Genomic DNA, 14,708 nt, shown 5'->3' with positions numbered 1-14,708 from the left:
TCGGAACTTTATTTTTCTAATGTCTTAATTGCAGGTATCCACTCTGTTAAGCGAGTATTTTTTTTCTCCATCGTATATAATGCTCAGAAATTTGCCTAAGATATTTTACAGATGCGTTCTTTGACTAAAATGTCTTTACATACCTTGTGAAATTTTATTTAATCCTTTAAAGATTAAGCCTACCAGTAAATAAAGAGGTCAAAGAACCCGGATCATTTACACTGCTGCCCATTATAAAGATTAACACAAATATCCTATTGATAAAACATATTGAAGGCAGAATTTAGCTTAGATGGGAGACAGTCATCAAATAGTTAAGATTCCTGTCTAACTTCTCTAAGCTGGGTGCTATGTAGCGTCATTCAAATCTTTTACTACTAACATTAAATTGATTATATGTCTCTCAATCTCGCAGCGGACCGATCGTTAAGACACGGTTCCCAGCAGATCACCGAAGTCAAGCATCACTGGCTACGGTCAGGGTGTGGGTGGGTGACCACTTGGATCAGCCTGCGTAGGGACCGAGAGTGTGCGGTATGGGTCCTCGTTAAACTGTTCTACCGTTAAGTGCTCGACTTTGCGTGCAGGTCGTCGGGCTACCGAAGCGGGGGTGCCATCCCCTCTGCAGAGGATCAAAAATTGAGATGGCATGTCTTCGAATCATCCTCAGGGATGTTTCCCAGACCGTCGCCAATAGCCCATTGTGCAGCTCTAGTGCGATGTAAACAAACAAACAAACAAACAAACAAACAAACAAACAAACAAACAAACAAACAAACAAACAAACAAACAAACAAACAAACAAACAAACAAACAAACAAACAAACAAACAAACAAACAAACAAACAAACAAACAAACAAACAAACAAACATTATTGGCTTATTAACAGCATTATTGGCTGCTGTGAGTGAGCCAAAGAATGACAGCTTTGATCAGCTTGCTTAAGGACCAAGGGTGCTCGGTATCGGTCTTCGTTAATCTGTTCAAACTTAACATGCTCGACTCGTCTTTAAGCGCAGGTCGTTGAACTTCCAAAGCGAGGGAGCCAGCCCATCGGCAGTGGATTAAAGTTAAGATGACATGTCTTCAGGGGCACTTCCCAAGTCGTTACTAATAGCCCATTGTGCCGTGATGGCTATGGGGATAGAGCGTTCGCCTTCCAATGAGGTGAACCAGGTTCGAATCCCATCGATGGCTGGTCAATACGAATTCCGCATCCGGTTTGCAGCAACCACATTGCTGACGTAAAATATCCTCAGTGGTAGACGGATCACGGTTTAGAGTTTCTTTGCCACCAAGCTAACCGATAGAGGTTTCCGTGGTTTTTCTCTCCATGTAACGCAAATGCGGGTTAGTTCCTTCAAAAGGACCTCAACGAAGACAAATTTTATGCAATAATGGTCCAGAAGCTCCCTTGTCTTCTGGATTGGGTACAAAATTACAAGGCTACGGAGTTGAACATTAGTAGTCGTAAACCCGAAAATCGGGGAGGCTGTTGAACGACGATAATAATAATTAAAAAAAAAAAAATAGCCCATTGTGAGCCGTGGTGGTTCAGGGGATAGAGCACCACGTGAAAGAAAAAAGATAAAAGCTTTTAAATAATAGATAATTAAAGAAGGCCTTGTATTAGTAAGGTTAGAATAGTAGGAATTACCAGTTTAGAGATCATTTAAAACGAATTAAAAGAAAGAAAAGATAATTTAGACACTTAGGAAAGGATGCCTCATTAATATGTTTGTCTATATCTTTTAATGATTGCTGCCTTAAGCAAAAGATCAATACTTTAGAGAAAGGATGCAATAGTCCAACCAAAAATAAACTCTTCTTTAAAGAAAATTTAGATGTAGAGAGAAGACGATGCCCCTCAGAGATTTACATCCGTTGATTTACATTAGACTGAACGGATAAACAGCTTTCATTAGGCCTCATTTATAAATTGTCTTTGAAAATGCATATTCTGCTTCCGGATAACTGTTGCCAATTCTTGGAATGAAATCGTAACAAATATGGAATAAGATGTTCATTGAAATGCGCTATGTTTCTTTACACATTTAGTAAAATCAATCTGCGAGAGAGGCTTTTGTCAATTGAATCTTCACGTCCTCCCCAAACGAAATGACAATTTACTTTTGACAAACATCGAGACGATCTCGTTTATTACGAATTCTGATTTAACTAGATCTGTAATTTAACTATGCAATTTTTAATAAAGTAAAAAGTCCATCTAAATAAGCATCGCTATGAAGAGCATAACTCGGATTTAACAAGGAATTTTTCATGTACTTTAGGAAACTATTTTACTGATACTGTTCGAAAAGTCATCGACTATTCGTGGACACTTTAACCCTTTCGAAAGGGTTGAAACCCCGTAGAAGTTTTATATGAAATAATTTCAGTAATGATTCAATAATGATCAGGATGATAATTTCAGTAACTAACAGAAGATATCATGCCTCTGTAGAATTTAAAATTTTTGATATTTCGCACTTATTTTATAATGAATCCCCAAAAGTAGAGCTTATAAGAAGTCACTTTTTGCACAGTTAAAACAAGCGTAACTTATTTAGCCAAAATCAGTTTCAGAATTTTAGACGCAAAACAGGGTAAAGAAAACAAATAAAGACCTATGTTATTGATATAAAGCTTTTGATGACTATTATAATGGCGTTTAACTTTAGTGGCCATGAATATGTTAAACAAAGAGAGAGAGATTTTTTATGAAATGATGCTAAGATTGTTGGATAGATAAAGATATTGTGTTAAAGATATACAAACCCATGATAAAAATATTCTATACCAATCAGCATTAGTGACTACAAGCATTTTAAAAATAAAGAAAGTAAAAAACTATAGGGTGGAAACAAAATTTCGGCATGGAAAACAACGAAAGATGGGAAAATAAAGTCACAACTACAAAGGCATAAATTTATGGTAATGTGTTATTGATATGTTAACCTATGAAACAAATTCCATGACGCCAATCTGATTTAGCAACTGTAAACATGTTAAAAAATATGAGCGTTTCTTAACATGTTTTTTAACACAAACTTTTCACGGAAAAAGAACGAGAAATATATTCTCGAGTTTTGGTATATAAACTTATGGTGTTGAATTATCGATACATTAACTTATGGTACAAATTCTATGACACCATTCAACACTAGTGTTTATTAAAAAAAAAATTAAAAAAAGTAAGGGCGAAAAATTACGAAAAAAGGTAAGAAAATAACGTCACGATTAGATTAAAATAAACGTCAAGTGAAAAGATACATTTCTACTTCCATGCATTTATACGAACTTAATTAAGGCGATAAAGCATTCTGTAATCAACATTTCCTGATTCCTGATGAATTGACCAGGCGTGGGTGTAGTAACGGGTAAGGAATGATAAGCAGGTATCTTCAGAGTTTATTCAGCTCACAAACACTGATAACACGCGTTTCTATTCATAAAACAAGTTAACATCGAAGCTAACACCATTGTAATAATAATTGAATAGGCGTGGACAGGACACAGTGCCAATCCGTACTCTTGCGTCTTTATTTTTTTTTACATAGGGTGGACATATGTAACGTTTTTAGATTACTCGGTATTTTGAGTTTAAATAAATGATCTATTTGCATAACAAATAACAATATTCGATGTCATATCCTAGATCGAAATCGTTTAGTTTGGGTTCTTAAATGTTTAAATATGAGATCCAATTTCGTGAGGATTGAGTTAGATTTGTTTGATGGTAATTCCATACTCAAGTGAAAGACATTATACCGCCCTCTGTAATACAATTCGATAAGCTTTGATTTAATTTGAGTTTTTTTTTTGAAGCTTTATTAAATTAACCCATACCAGCCAATTTTTTCTCTTTCCTGCGATAGTTTTCTCAGGTGGGTTTTTAATTTATTATTATTATTTTTTATATTAGTATTTTTTTATTTTAATTTCAATGTGAATACAATTGTAAACATTGAGTCCGCACGCACCACATAAAAAAGTAACGAAAAGAGGAATTGATTTTTGTTATAGCTGAAAATTTCTTGTATTTCCTGTCACGTAGATTCAGAAAATAAATGATAAAAAATTATATCTATGTAAGCACTAGTTCTTTGAGAATTTTATTTCATTTTGGAAATATTTAAAAAGTTTCAGCAAAAGAATCTTGGAAAACTGGCGCTCTAAATGATCTTTGGTTGTCGAACCAACTATATATATATATATATATATATATATATATATATATATATATATATATATATATATATATATATATATATATATATATATATATATATATATATATATATATATATATATATATATATATATATTAAGTCCGAGAAAGTGTGATTGTTCTTAATTTCCAGTGGCGCCATCTATAGCCAAGAATTCAACTTCTGCCACATCAATACGTCACACCCGTTTATAGGGCGAACCCATTCATACATCAATTCCTTCAACCACAATCTTGATTTTGACCTGAACCAGAAAACGATCAATCTCCAATTAAGTACCCCCAGAGGTTTTGATTTGTTATGGAAACGTGGAGGACTTTGTGACCTGACAGATTTATCGTGCACCAGTCACTATACGAGGAGTCTTCGGCCGGCTGGGTTCGAACTCCCGTTCTCACAAACGTGAGTCCAGTGCCTTGCCAACCAGTCTATCCCGCCCTAAACACTATTCAAGTGATAGCAATAAACTACTTATCAAAGCAATATGAAGCTTTCCAAATTTCGCAATAAAAAAAAATAGAAATTTTACTAACGACAGAAAAATATTGTCCTCGAAACGCAGCAAGTTAGCACTCTTGTTTAACTTTATATCAGGGCAGCCAACTTTTTACGCTTTTTAAGAAAGGTATCTTCTAGTTACAGCTAAGTTTATGTTTTAAAGCATGACTATTTGTTACATAAGCTGCCCCGTACAAATCTTATATCAATTAATTCTCTGTCAAATTGGATTGAAATTTAATATGTTGTTGCTCAAAACATTCTGATCCAAAGTTATCATTGACACAAAACCCAAAAATATTTAGTTTCCGATATTTGAAGTTTAAAAAACGCAAAAAGTAATTCTTAATTCCCTAAAAGCGTCTCTACATTATGTGCACCGCGGCAATAATGTGGGCTGCGTCGATGTTGTTGGATCGGAATTTAAATTTTGCGCATGTTTTAGCCCATAAAAGGCTAGTTGTTTAAACAAAAGATACTTGAATGTATATATAATATATCAATTATTTGAATATTATTTTGCTAATAAGTCATTTTATTTTGTTATCCCGAAGCAGAACTTGATTTTGAAAGATCATTTATAAAAAGGACCTAATGAACTCTATTATCCGTTAAGTTTATTGTAAATCAACAGATGAAAATCTCTAATATCAGGATTGATATGACAAAATCTGCAAAAGAAACATTGTGTATTCCACTGAAAGAATATTTTTTACGAATTTAGGAATTCATATTTGTTATAATTTAGTTATCAATTAATTCCAAGAGGTGGCAACAGTTATCCGGAAGCAGAATTTGCATTTGCAAAGACAATTTTCAATTGAGGCCTATAATGAAAGCTATGCATCAACAGACAGAAATCTCTTATGTCAAGATTGATATGACAAAATCTGCAAAAGAAACATTGTGTATTCCGCTGTATTTATATTTTCTTACAAATTGAGGAATTAATATTTGTCATAATACAGGAAGCAATTTATTCCAAGAGGTGGCAACAGTTATAAGAAAGCAGAATTTGCATTTGCAAAGACAATTTTCAATTGAGGCCTATAATGAAAGCTATGCATCAACAGACAGAAATCTCTTATGTCAAGATTGATATGACAAAATCTGCAAAAGAAACATTATGTATTCCACTGAAAGAATATTTTTTACGAATTTAGGAATTAATATTTGTTATAATTTAGTTATCAATTAATTCCAAGAGGTGGCAACAGTCATCCGGAAGCAGAATTTGCATTTACAAAGACAATTTTTAAATGAGGCCTAATGAAAGCTGTAAATCAACAGACGTAAATCTCTAATGTCAGAATTGATATGACAAAAGGTGTAAAAGAAGCATTGTGTATTCCGATGCATTTATATTTTTTTACAAATTAAGTAATTAATATTTGTAATAATTCAGTAATCAATTTATTCCAAGAGGTGGCAACGGTTATCAGGAAGCAGAATTTACAAAATCAATTTATAAATGAGGCCTAATGAAAGGTGTTATCCATCAAGTTTAATGCAATTCAAGAGACGTAAATCTTTAATGTCAGAATTGATATGACAAAAGGTGCAAAAGAAACATTGTGTATTCCAATGAAGTAGCTGTCATTATGGTTTTGCCGTACCTTTTTTCAATTGGTGACCTTTTTGGCCTTCTGAAAAAACGTTATCATCACTGGGGAGTGTCCGAAATTAAAGTTGACCTTTCGAATGCACTACTTCTTTCAAAAAACCGTCCTTAATTTCTATTATCATTTCTTTGTCCTCCGCAGAATATGGCCATGTAGGATGAAAACGGATACCTTGCTTCATTTACCATTCTTTTTTTTTGTACTCTAATATATTCTACTTCAAAATTGGGTATTACTGAATTAAAATATCCCATACGTATTTATTGTTTTAACACGAATTTAATTTTCGATTCTGTGGAATAAAATTCAAACCGAAGCATTTTGATCTGTAACGATCCACGCTCTTCGTCCACAACCTTGTTTTTATAAAACACGTCATTAATTTTTGGTCACTGAAAAATTTTGCTGCACGTTTTTCGCATAAAAAATTCTTTAGCAGTAGTACAAAAATATAGTTTGTCTAAGCTAAGAACTCCTCTCGCCACAAAGTCGGAGGCCGTCTGGTGCTATGGAAACAAGAATAGAGCATTTTAAGGATTGTAGCTTCCCTCTAGGACTAACACAATAGACTGAAAAAAAAGATTCCCTTTCTCTCGCCTGATTAGAGTCGAAACCATTCCAAATCAGTGACCCCGCACCCCTATTTGAACTAGTTATTCCTCGTTACCATAGTCACCATAGGTCCAGACGAATGTCTGGGGGAGTTCTTATTTTAGACAAACTATAGCTTATTTTTTATAGCAAAATAACAAGTGTTTCTTCGAAAAAATTAAAACCGAAGTATTTTCTGACAAAAAGGTCGTGTTTTATGCAGTGTTTCATATTAATTGTTGTTGTTTTTTTTAGCTTAAAATAGTCTTTTCTACGAATATAGAAAAAGAAAAACTTTCAATCGGAAAACGTAAAGGTCTTTTTCAGGACACATCCTTTAAGATAAATGCGATATTTCTGAATAAAGAATAATTACCCTAAGATAAAAATTACTCTTTATAATGCGTCCTATACATATATGCATATAGTATAATGAGAGTTTATTACATCAAGATGTTTTATATAGGTAATGTGGTAAGAGATTTTTAAGCCTTCCAAAGCGGATAAGCACCCTCATATCACCATTCTACACATTCATGAGCCCAAATATTCATCCTGTATTACTTTATTGTTTGCTGTATTTTTCGATCTGGCTTTATGCAATTAAATTTACCGTAAAAAAGATTATAAAAAAAACTCGCAAAAAAAAAAGATTATTTGTACATGCAGCATCGTTGAAAATGTGGTATTCGGAATTTACCATAGTTTTTTCATAGCTCAATAGACAACTTCAATTTTATTTAATTTCTTTTTGTTGAGTTTCCCTTAAGTTTACAGAAACACGTTTTAGATCCGTGAGTAATAATGTAAGAAACACGTCGTTTTATATAACCTCGCAAATACGAATGGTGACGTCATTCCTATAAGTTGCGAAATTATAAACGTTGATTTTACTTGGTAATAACACAGGAAACCAAAGATAAACAATTCACAAGAACGGGAGATAAAACTAATTTTTAATTGATTAGAGCTGCAAGCTAGTAAATCACTCATGTTACAAAATATTTTATAACCGTCGTTAAACAGCCGACTCGATTTTGAGTTTACAGTTAACAATGTTTCACTCCGTAACAATGTAATTTTGATCCAATCCAGAAGACGTTGGGAACTCCTGGATCGAGTATTGGGAGAAATTTGATTCATGGCGGACTTATTGATGGAACTAAATTTTTTTTTGTCTTACACGATGAAGAAAACCACGAAAACCTACCGGGATAAGGTTGATGGGATGAGGATTCTGACTCCGTCTATCCGTCTGTCACTGGGGATATTTAACGTCAGCACTGTGGTCGGTGCGAGCCGGAGGCGGAATTCATATAGACCAGCTATCACTGGGATTTGAACCAGGTCACCTCATCGGGAGGCGAGTCACCAAACCGTGCCACCCACAGAACTCCCGCCGCTCAATATATTATAAAATATTTATCGAATTCGATGGTAATTTCGATCCTTTCGGATTTCGCATGCGCACCGGAGGTCGAACTTATTTAAAACAAATTTGGTGCGGCACGGTTCGAATTTCGGATTTGTATAAAGTACCATACATAAAAATATTCTGCTTTATTTGTATAGATGTTGGTACAGTTACGCAAATCTTACTTATCCTAAATAAATTCTGAAAATAAAATAATTTGCTTATCAGTCATTATCTTTTTGGATAAAAAGAATAGTCCCAAAAATGGCGTTGAAACGGTTTGCAAATTTAATGGAACTTTAATTTTAAGTAGGACTAGTGATCAAAAACTCATGAAGAAGGATTATGTAAAATCGGGGTAAAAAAGTGTCATTATATTTTTCGAGAATTGACATTTACGAGATGAGCTACCAGAAAAAATGTGCAATCTTTGCTTGTTTTTTTCTTTTGATCTCTTTTTAGGTACAGTTACAAAAATTTCCCTCTCAATATTTACTGTTGTTTCAAGTAGAAATTCTGCAAATTTGGTTTATTAAATTCGCAAATTTGTGAAGTGAGAAATCCCCTTTCACAGACAAATAAGATAGAATAGAAAAGATGCCAGAAAAGCTATAAAAACATGTTGAAGATGAAAAAAAGAAAATTATTTGGCTCTGTTAGAAAAACGTATAAAGCAGGATTTTCTTAAAAGGGGGTAACGTTATATCCGGGATAATTTAACATTATCGACATAGGCAATTTTCACTGACCAGCAGAAAATGATTTAGGAAGCGGGTTAACGTACGACACAGACTAAGTTAAACTGGAGTTCCACTGTATTAGTTATAAAAATTACAATATCAATCGCAAAATTATATCTGATTAAACATATTACGAAAAGTAAGTATTATTTTTAGGGGCTATAGAGGATATACAAATTATGATGTAGATTCATGACAATTTCGAATTTATTTATTTATTTTTTAAATATAAGAAAATAATTCGCATTCCCTTTTATCAAATTGAACCGAGAAAAATCGTGTATTAATTTAAAAAGATAAAAATAAATGTTTGTTGGGAAAAGTTTCAATACTAGTCGTATCTCAAACAGATAGTTGAAGATGGTGGGATGGAATCTGACTTATAATTGGCAAAGTTTGATAATTTTGATTAGTTTTTGTTACTATCGTATTGCTTAAGTAGGGTTAGCAATGTGGGTTGGATACATAAGCTGAGTTTGTTTGAACCTAATTTAGATAAAAATACAATGTAACTTTATAACCATATCGCTAGAGATGTTTTTGTTAATAAATGATTACGAAATAAAACTGAATATGTTGAACAATTAAATAATTTTAGAATGAACAAAAAAATTAATGTTCGATTTTAGATGTTGCATATCCATTGATTTTAACGTGGTTTTTTAACTAACACTTAACAAAAAATTGACCACTTAACAAAAAATTAACAAGGAAGGTGACTTGTATTTGGTATATCATAAAACGTAGATTGCTGTACCATGGTTCAAGCCTCTTCCATTTCTAGGAGATATTTTCACCAAACATTTAAAGTAATAGCGAAATTTATGTTTCAACATTTGAATTTTGGAATAATTAATTTGATTAACAAAATTTTGACTTGTCTGGTTTGAAGATGATTCAAGTATATAAATATTGTATAAATTATTCTCGAAACGAATTAATTAAATTTCATTTTATATTCTATGTTATCCTCTAAGTTCTCACAGTTTTGTTTCAATTGTTTAAGAGTTTAAAGTGAGGAAAATTTCATTTTCTTTGTCACTTCCTTTGTCGTTAGACGCGAATTTTCGTGCAAAAGTATGTTTAATAAGTCTTCATTGATTTCTACTGGCCGACCACAACAAGATGTGACTTTGAGGCAAAAATTTGCCCTTCTCAACCTGGCATATCAATCACGAACGGTTCTTTCAACTATAACACCTTCTCTATACCCAGCACAAATGTCACGAGCAACTCCTACGACCTCAGAACTTTTATTTAAAAGCAAAAAGCAAAAATGCTCAAATTCTCTTCTCAACATTGCATTTTGATTTGTTCAAAATTAACATTAAATAACTCGAAAGAAAAACATAGATTCCGATACAAAAAGACAGCTTTTATCAAATGATCTAAAACATTACTTAAAACATATTTAATGACATGTAAAATGTTAAAATTCAAAAAAAAAAAAAAAAATGACTGGAACCTAGTTACTAACCCAATAAAAAAGAAATGTATATTTCTAAACAATACCGTAAGTTTCTGCGTTAGAATTTTAATTTTTAAAATATGCAGAAACTCTTAATACCTAACTTCATTAATCATAAAATCACCATTTCTTAAGAAATAATTTATTCATAACGTTTCTACATTTAAACTTTTAAATACTGCTGTGGTAAGAGCGTTTTTTTAAAATGTAAAATCAGCGTGGGTTGAAAATCAGTCATTAACGTTTTTCCTTTTGAATTCCAAAATTCCGCATAATACATCAAAACGTGCGATATGCGCAAAATACCTCCTTAATAGTCCGAAACTAATTTAATATTCTCGAAGTGCCACCGAAATAAACACACACCTTACTGATGAATGACTTCAAATTTTCATGGCCACTCCTTTTGGCCTCTTTAAAGTGCGGTGCAATGTCTCATCCTTCAACAAGCCAAGAGAGATGCCAAAAAAGAAGATATTGGAAGAAATAAAACTCTAAATCAAAAGAATCTTCGGACTTTTCCCAATGGCTTTTTCCGTCAGACACACTATCTTCTTAGAAGATGGGTTCAAACGGGTTAATTGTTGGATATTTATTTCATGGGGACACTAACTTGGCGAGAAAGGAGTGTTAAGGAAATACAACAACCCAGAACGCGTAATTCTCTTCCATTAGCAGGTGAAGACCATCATATTGAGGTACACAGTTGCTTGGTAGTTATTTCTTGACCTTTTGCTTGTTTTGGTTGGGAATTTTCGATCGAGGCATCGCTCACGTCCCATGAGCTCGGTGTCAAAGGGTTAACTCCAAAGGTCATCCAGACAGAGTTTTCCAGACGTGATTCTGTCAGATTGATGAACGTTGAAACAATTTAGACATGTTTCATCTTATTGATTCCATCTGATGTCATAACATTATCTGCTGAATTTTGGTGTGTTATTTTGATGGGACATGGCCTGGATATAGTGACAAGATATGTAATTATTTTAATGAGGTAACGATATAGGATTGCTGCATACTTCGGAATGTTTGATGTGTTGTTTAGTGATCCAGTTATTAATACTTCCTCAAGTGACCTTACACTTCCTTGGGTTGAGTTGTAAATCGTGCTGAAATGACACGTTGAAATCTGTTGAATCAATTGAATTACATTTAAATTAATTAAAAATGGTGTGATGAGATAGAGATTGCTTAAGCATGGTTGGCGAAGAAGTTTCAGGGTTAAAATTAAAATTTAAAAGAGAAAATGGATAGTTTCTGTGAATTGAAATTTAGGTAAAAAAATTATTACAATTACCTTTAAGTTTTATAGCTATATTTTAGTAGATATATTCTAGCAAATATATTTGCCGAATTATTTTGATGGGTTATGGCCTGGATACCGGGACAAGATATATAATTATTTTAATGAAGTAACGATATAGGATTGCTGGATACTTCAGAATTTTTTTTTTTTTTGTTCATGATCTAGTTATTAATAATTCCTCAAGTGTAATATATTTGACCTTACACGTCCTTGGGTTCAGTTATAAATCGTGCTAAAATGACACGTTGAAATCAGTTGAAAAATCAATTCATGCCATTTGGAAATGGCGTAATTTGATTGAGAGAGCATGAACTGATGAAGAATTTTCAGCGTCAAAATTATAAAACATTTATTAACAACTGGTTAGCCTCAGTCAAGTAATGCGTTAATTACTACCCATTAGCTAAACGGGCTTGGTTTGGATTTCATGGCGTCCTCGCTTCTCAACTACAATTCGCGATCGCAACGAACTATAGGGGGCGTTGTTGCATGAGACGAATACCTGCGATTTCTATATAAGCAGTCATTCAGTTACTCTGGAGACGTCTTTAATGTAGCATGTAGCATTGTAACGCTACTTCATTATTGTGGCTAATTAAATTTAAAAAAAAAATGTTTGATATTCCTTCTTATGAAAGAGTAAACAAAATGGTATCTCTTCTTTCTTAGAGAAGGAACATCCAAAACACATCGGAAAAATATTTGTAAATAAACAGAAAAAAATATGTATTTTCTGATTAGAGTTAAAACCCAATGCCTGAGAAATAGTTTTACTAAATTTAATGATATAACATGAAAGGCCCATATAAGCTTTACATTCCATAGTTTTAAGAATCATATTACTTCAAAAATTAAAATGAACAAAAAGTAGGACACAAGGCCTCGTAATTTTATATAATTTAATTTTGCTTTTTGACAACAATTTTTATCAAAAAATTTCAAGTTTCAATAAAAATCATTATTTAGAAACTAAAAAACACAAAATAAAGAATGCTGACGAAACAAAAACAAAAAAAAAAAAACAATTCTTTTTTGTCGCCATTTTTTAGTGCTACGAAAATTCGTCTTTGGGATTTGCCAAAAGCAAAACAAGATGCAATTTTATTTTTTCAGGAGCGAAATATTTTACCGAAAAAAAACGAAAATGCACGAATTCCCACGACATGACACTTTATCTTGGTAAACGTACGTTTTGGAAATGTTATTTCATTTGGAATCTTATTTATCAGAGTTCATATGGCGATATGATTGTTTTGAATCTATGCTAAACTCTATATCGGCCCATTTTCCACCGAAATCCGATTGGCTATTTTGATTTTAAATAAAGTGTTTTATTTTATGATTTGTCGCAAAAATTTTAAGTGTAGATTGGTGGCACCTAAAAACCGCCAAATCTCTAGCGGCGGTGGCGTTAATATGCAAGTACCAAATTCTTATTCCATACTTTTCTGAATCATATTACTTCAAACAAAAAGTATACATAAACACATAATGTTATACTACCATTTAATTTTTCAAAGAAAGTATTTTGACAACAATTTTTATCAAAAAATTATAAACTAAAAAGCGTAAAATAAAGAATTCTTAGGATAAAAAATGATTTAAAAAATTCTTCATATTGAAATAAAAAGTTTCATATTGTTTCTTTTTTTATTCTTATAGTTCTTAATCAGACGTAAAAAACCATTCTGTAGAGAACTACCATCAAATAAGAAAAAAAAATATTTACTGCAAATTTTTTATTATAAAAATCATAACACTCGCCTGTTTTATAAATCCGCAGAATTCCAAATGAAATCTTCGTTTGAAAATTTTATTTTCAAATAATATATGCATAGATTATCCCTTCATTGCTTTTAGATAACATACCAAGCATCAAAATTTATAATTGTAAGATCTCGATAGGAATTTGAATATGTAGCTTAAAAACAGAATAGCTAAATTCTAATTGAATTATTCTTTCAAAGCTGAAAAATACTTACGAAGAAAACGATAAAAATTTCTTAATAATCAGCACAAATGAAACTATTTCAAGTAGTTCGGATGATTCTTTATTGTTGTTTTTCAAATTATATAGAAATATATACTATTCTATAAAGAAGAAGAATATTCTTTAACTATTACGGTTCTGTACGTTCTGAATTCACATTTATTCATTGAAATGACGAAACAATGTTGACTTCACTTTAATTTGCAATGAATTGAAGACAGAAAAAATTATTTTACCGTAATACACACATCTGTAACAGCAAGTGATCATGAAATCCGAAGTTATGTTGTTGGTAATAGAAAGGTAAAAATTATTGAGAAATTGTTCTTCAAATGCTTGGCGTGTTCTGCTTCAATGTGTGGCATGTTCTGGTTAGTTTTTTCAAGTTCTTCTACCTTTTCCTTAGGGAAATTTTGCTTCTTATTTTCTGCTAAGAAAATGGCGTCTGTCATTGCCAATGGTTATGATGGAATTAATGACCGATATTTTCAGGCTCCCGCTAGAGGGCGTCGTACTCGAGCGTTGCAATCGAGAATAGTAATTATTTTATGAAAAGCATTAAAATAAAAAAAAATTTTGTTGACCTAAGTAGGAATTGACTTTAATTTTTTTTTTAATATTACACGTTCAGTTGTAAATGTTTTAGAAAATTTTACATTACAAAAGTGTTTATACAATTTGAAAGAATATACACGAAACTTTCAAAAATGGTGTTCTTTTTACCAATGCAAAATTTACATCAACCGAAATGAGCGAATTTAATAAATACTATATCTACTAATTACTCAATTTAAGCCTAATTGGGTATTCGCAACCAATCACATGGTCGTGTGTAATCACGTGGTT

Source organism: Parasteatoda tepidariorum, chromosome 9 (assembly GCF_982258835.1).
Source record: "Parasteatoda tepidariorum strain Cologne lab strain chromosome 9, Ptep-v5.0, whole genome shotgun sequence".
NCBI lineage: Eukaryota > Metazoa > Arthropoda > Arachnida > Araneae > Theridiidae > Parasteatoda > Parasteatoda tepidariorum.
The sequence above is the reverse complement of the archived record's forward strand: the minus strand, read 5'-3'. Positions refer to the sequence as shown.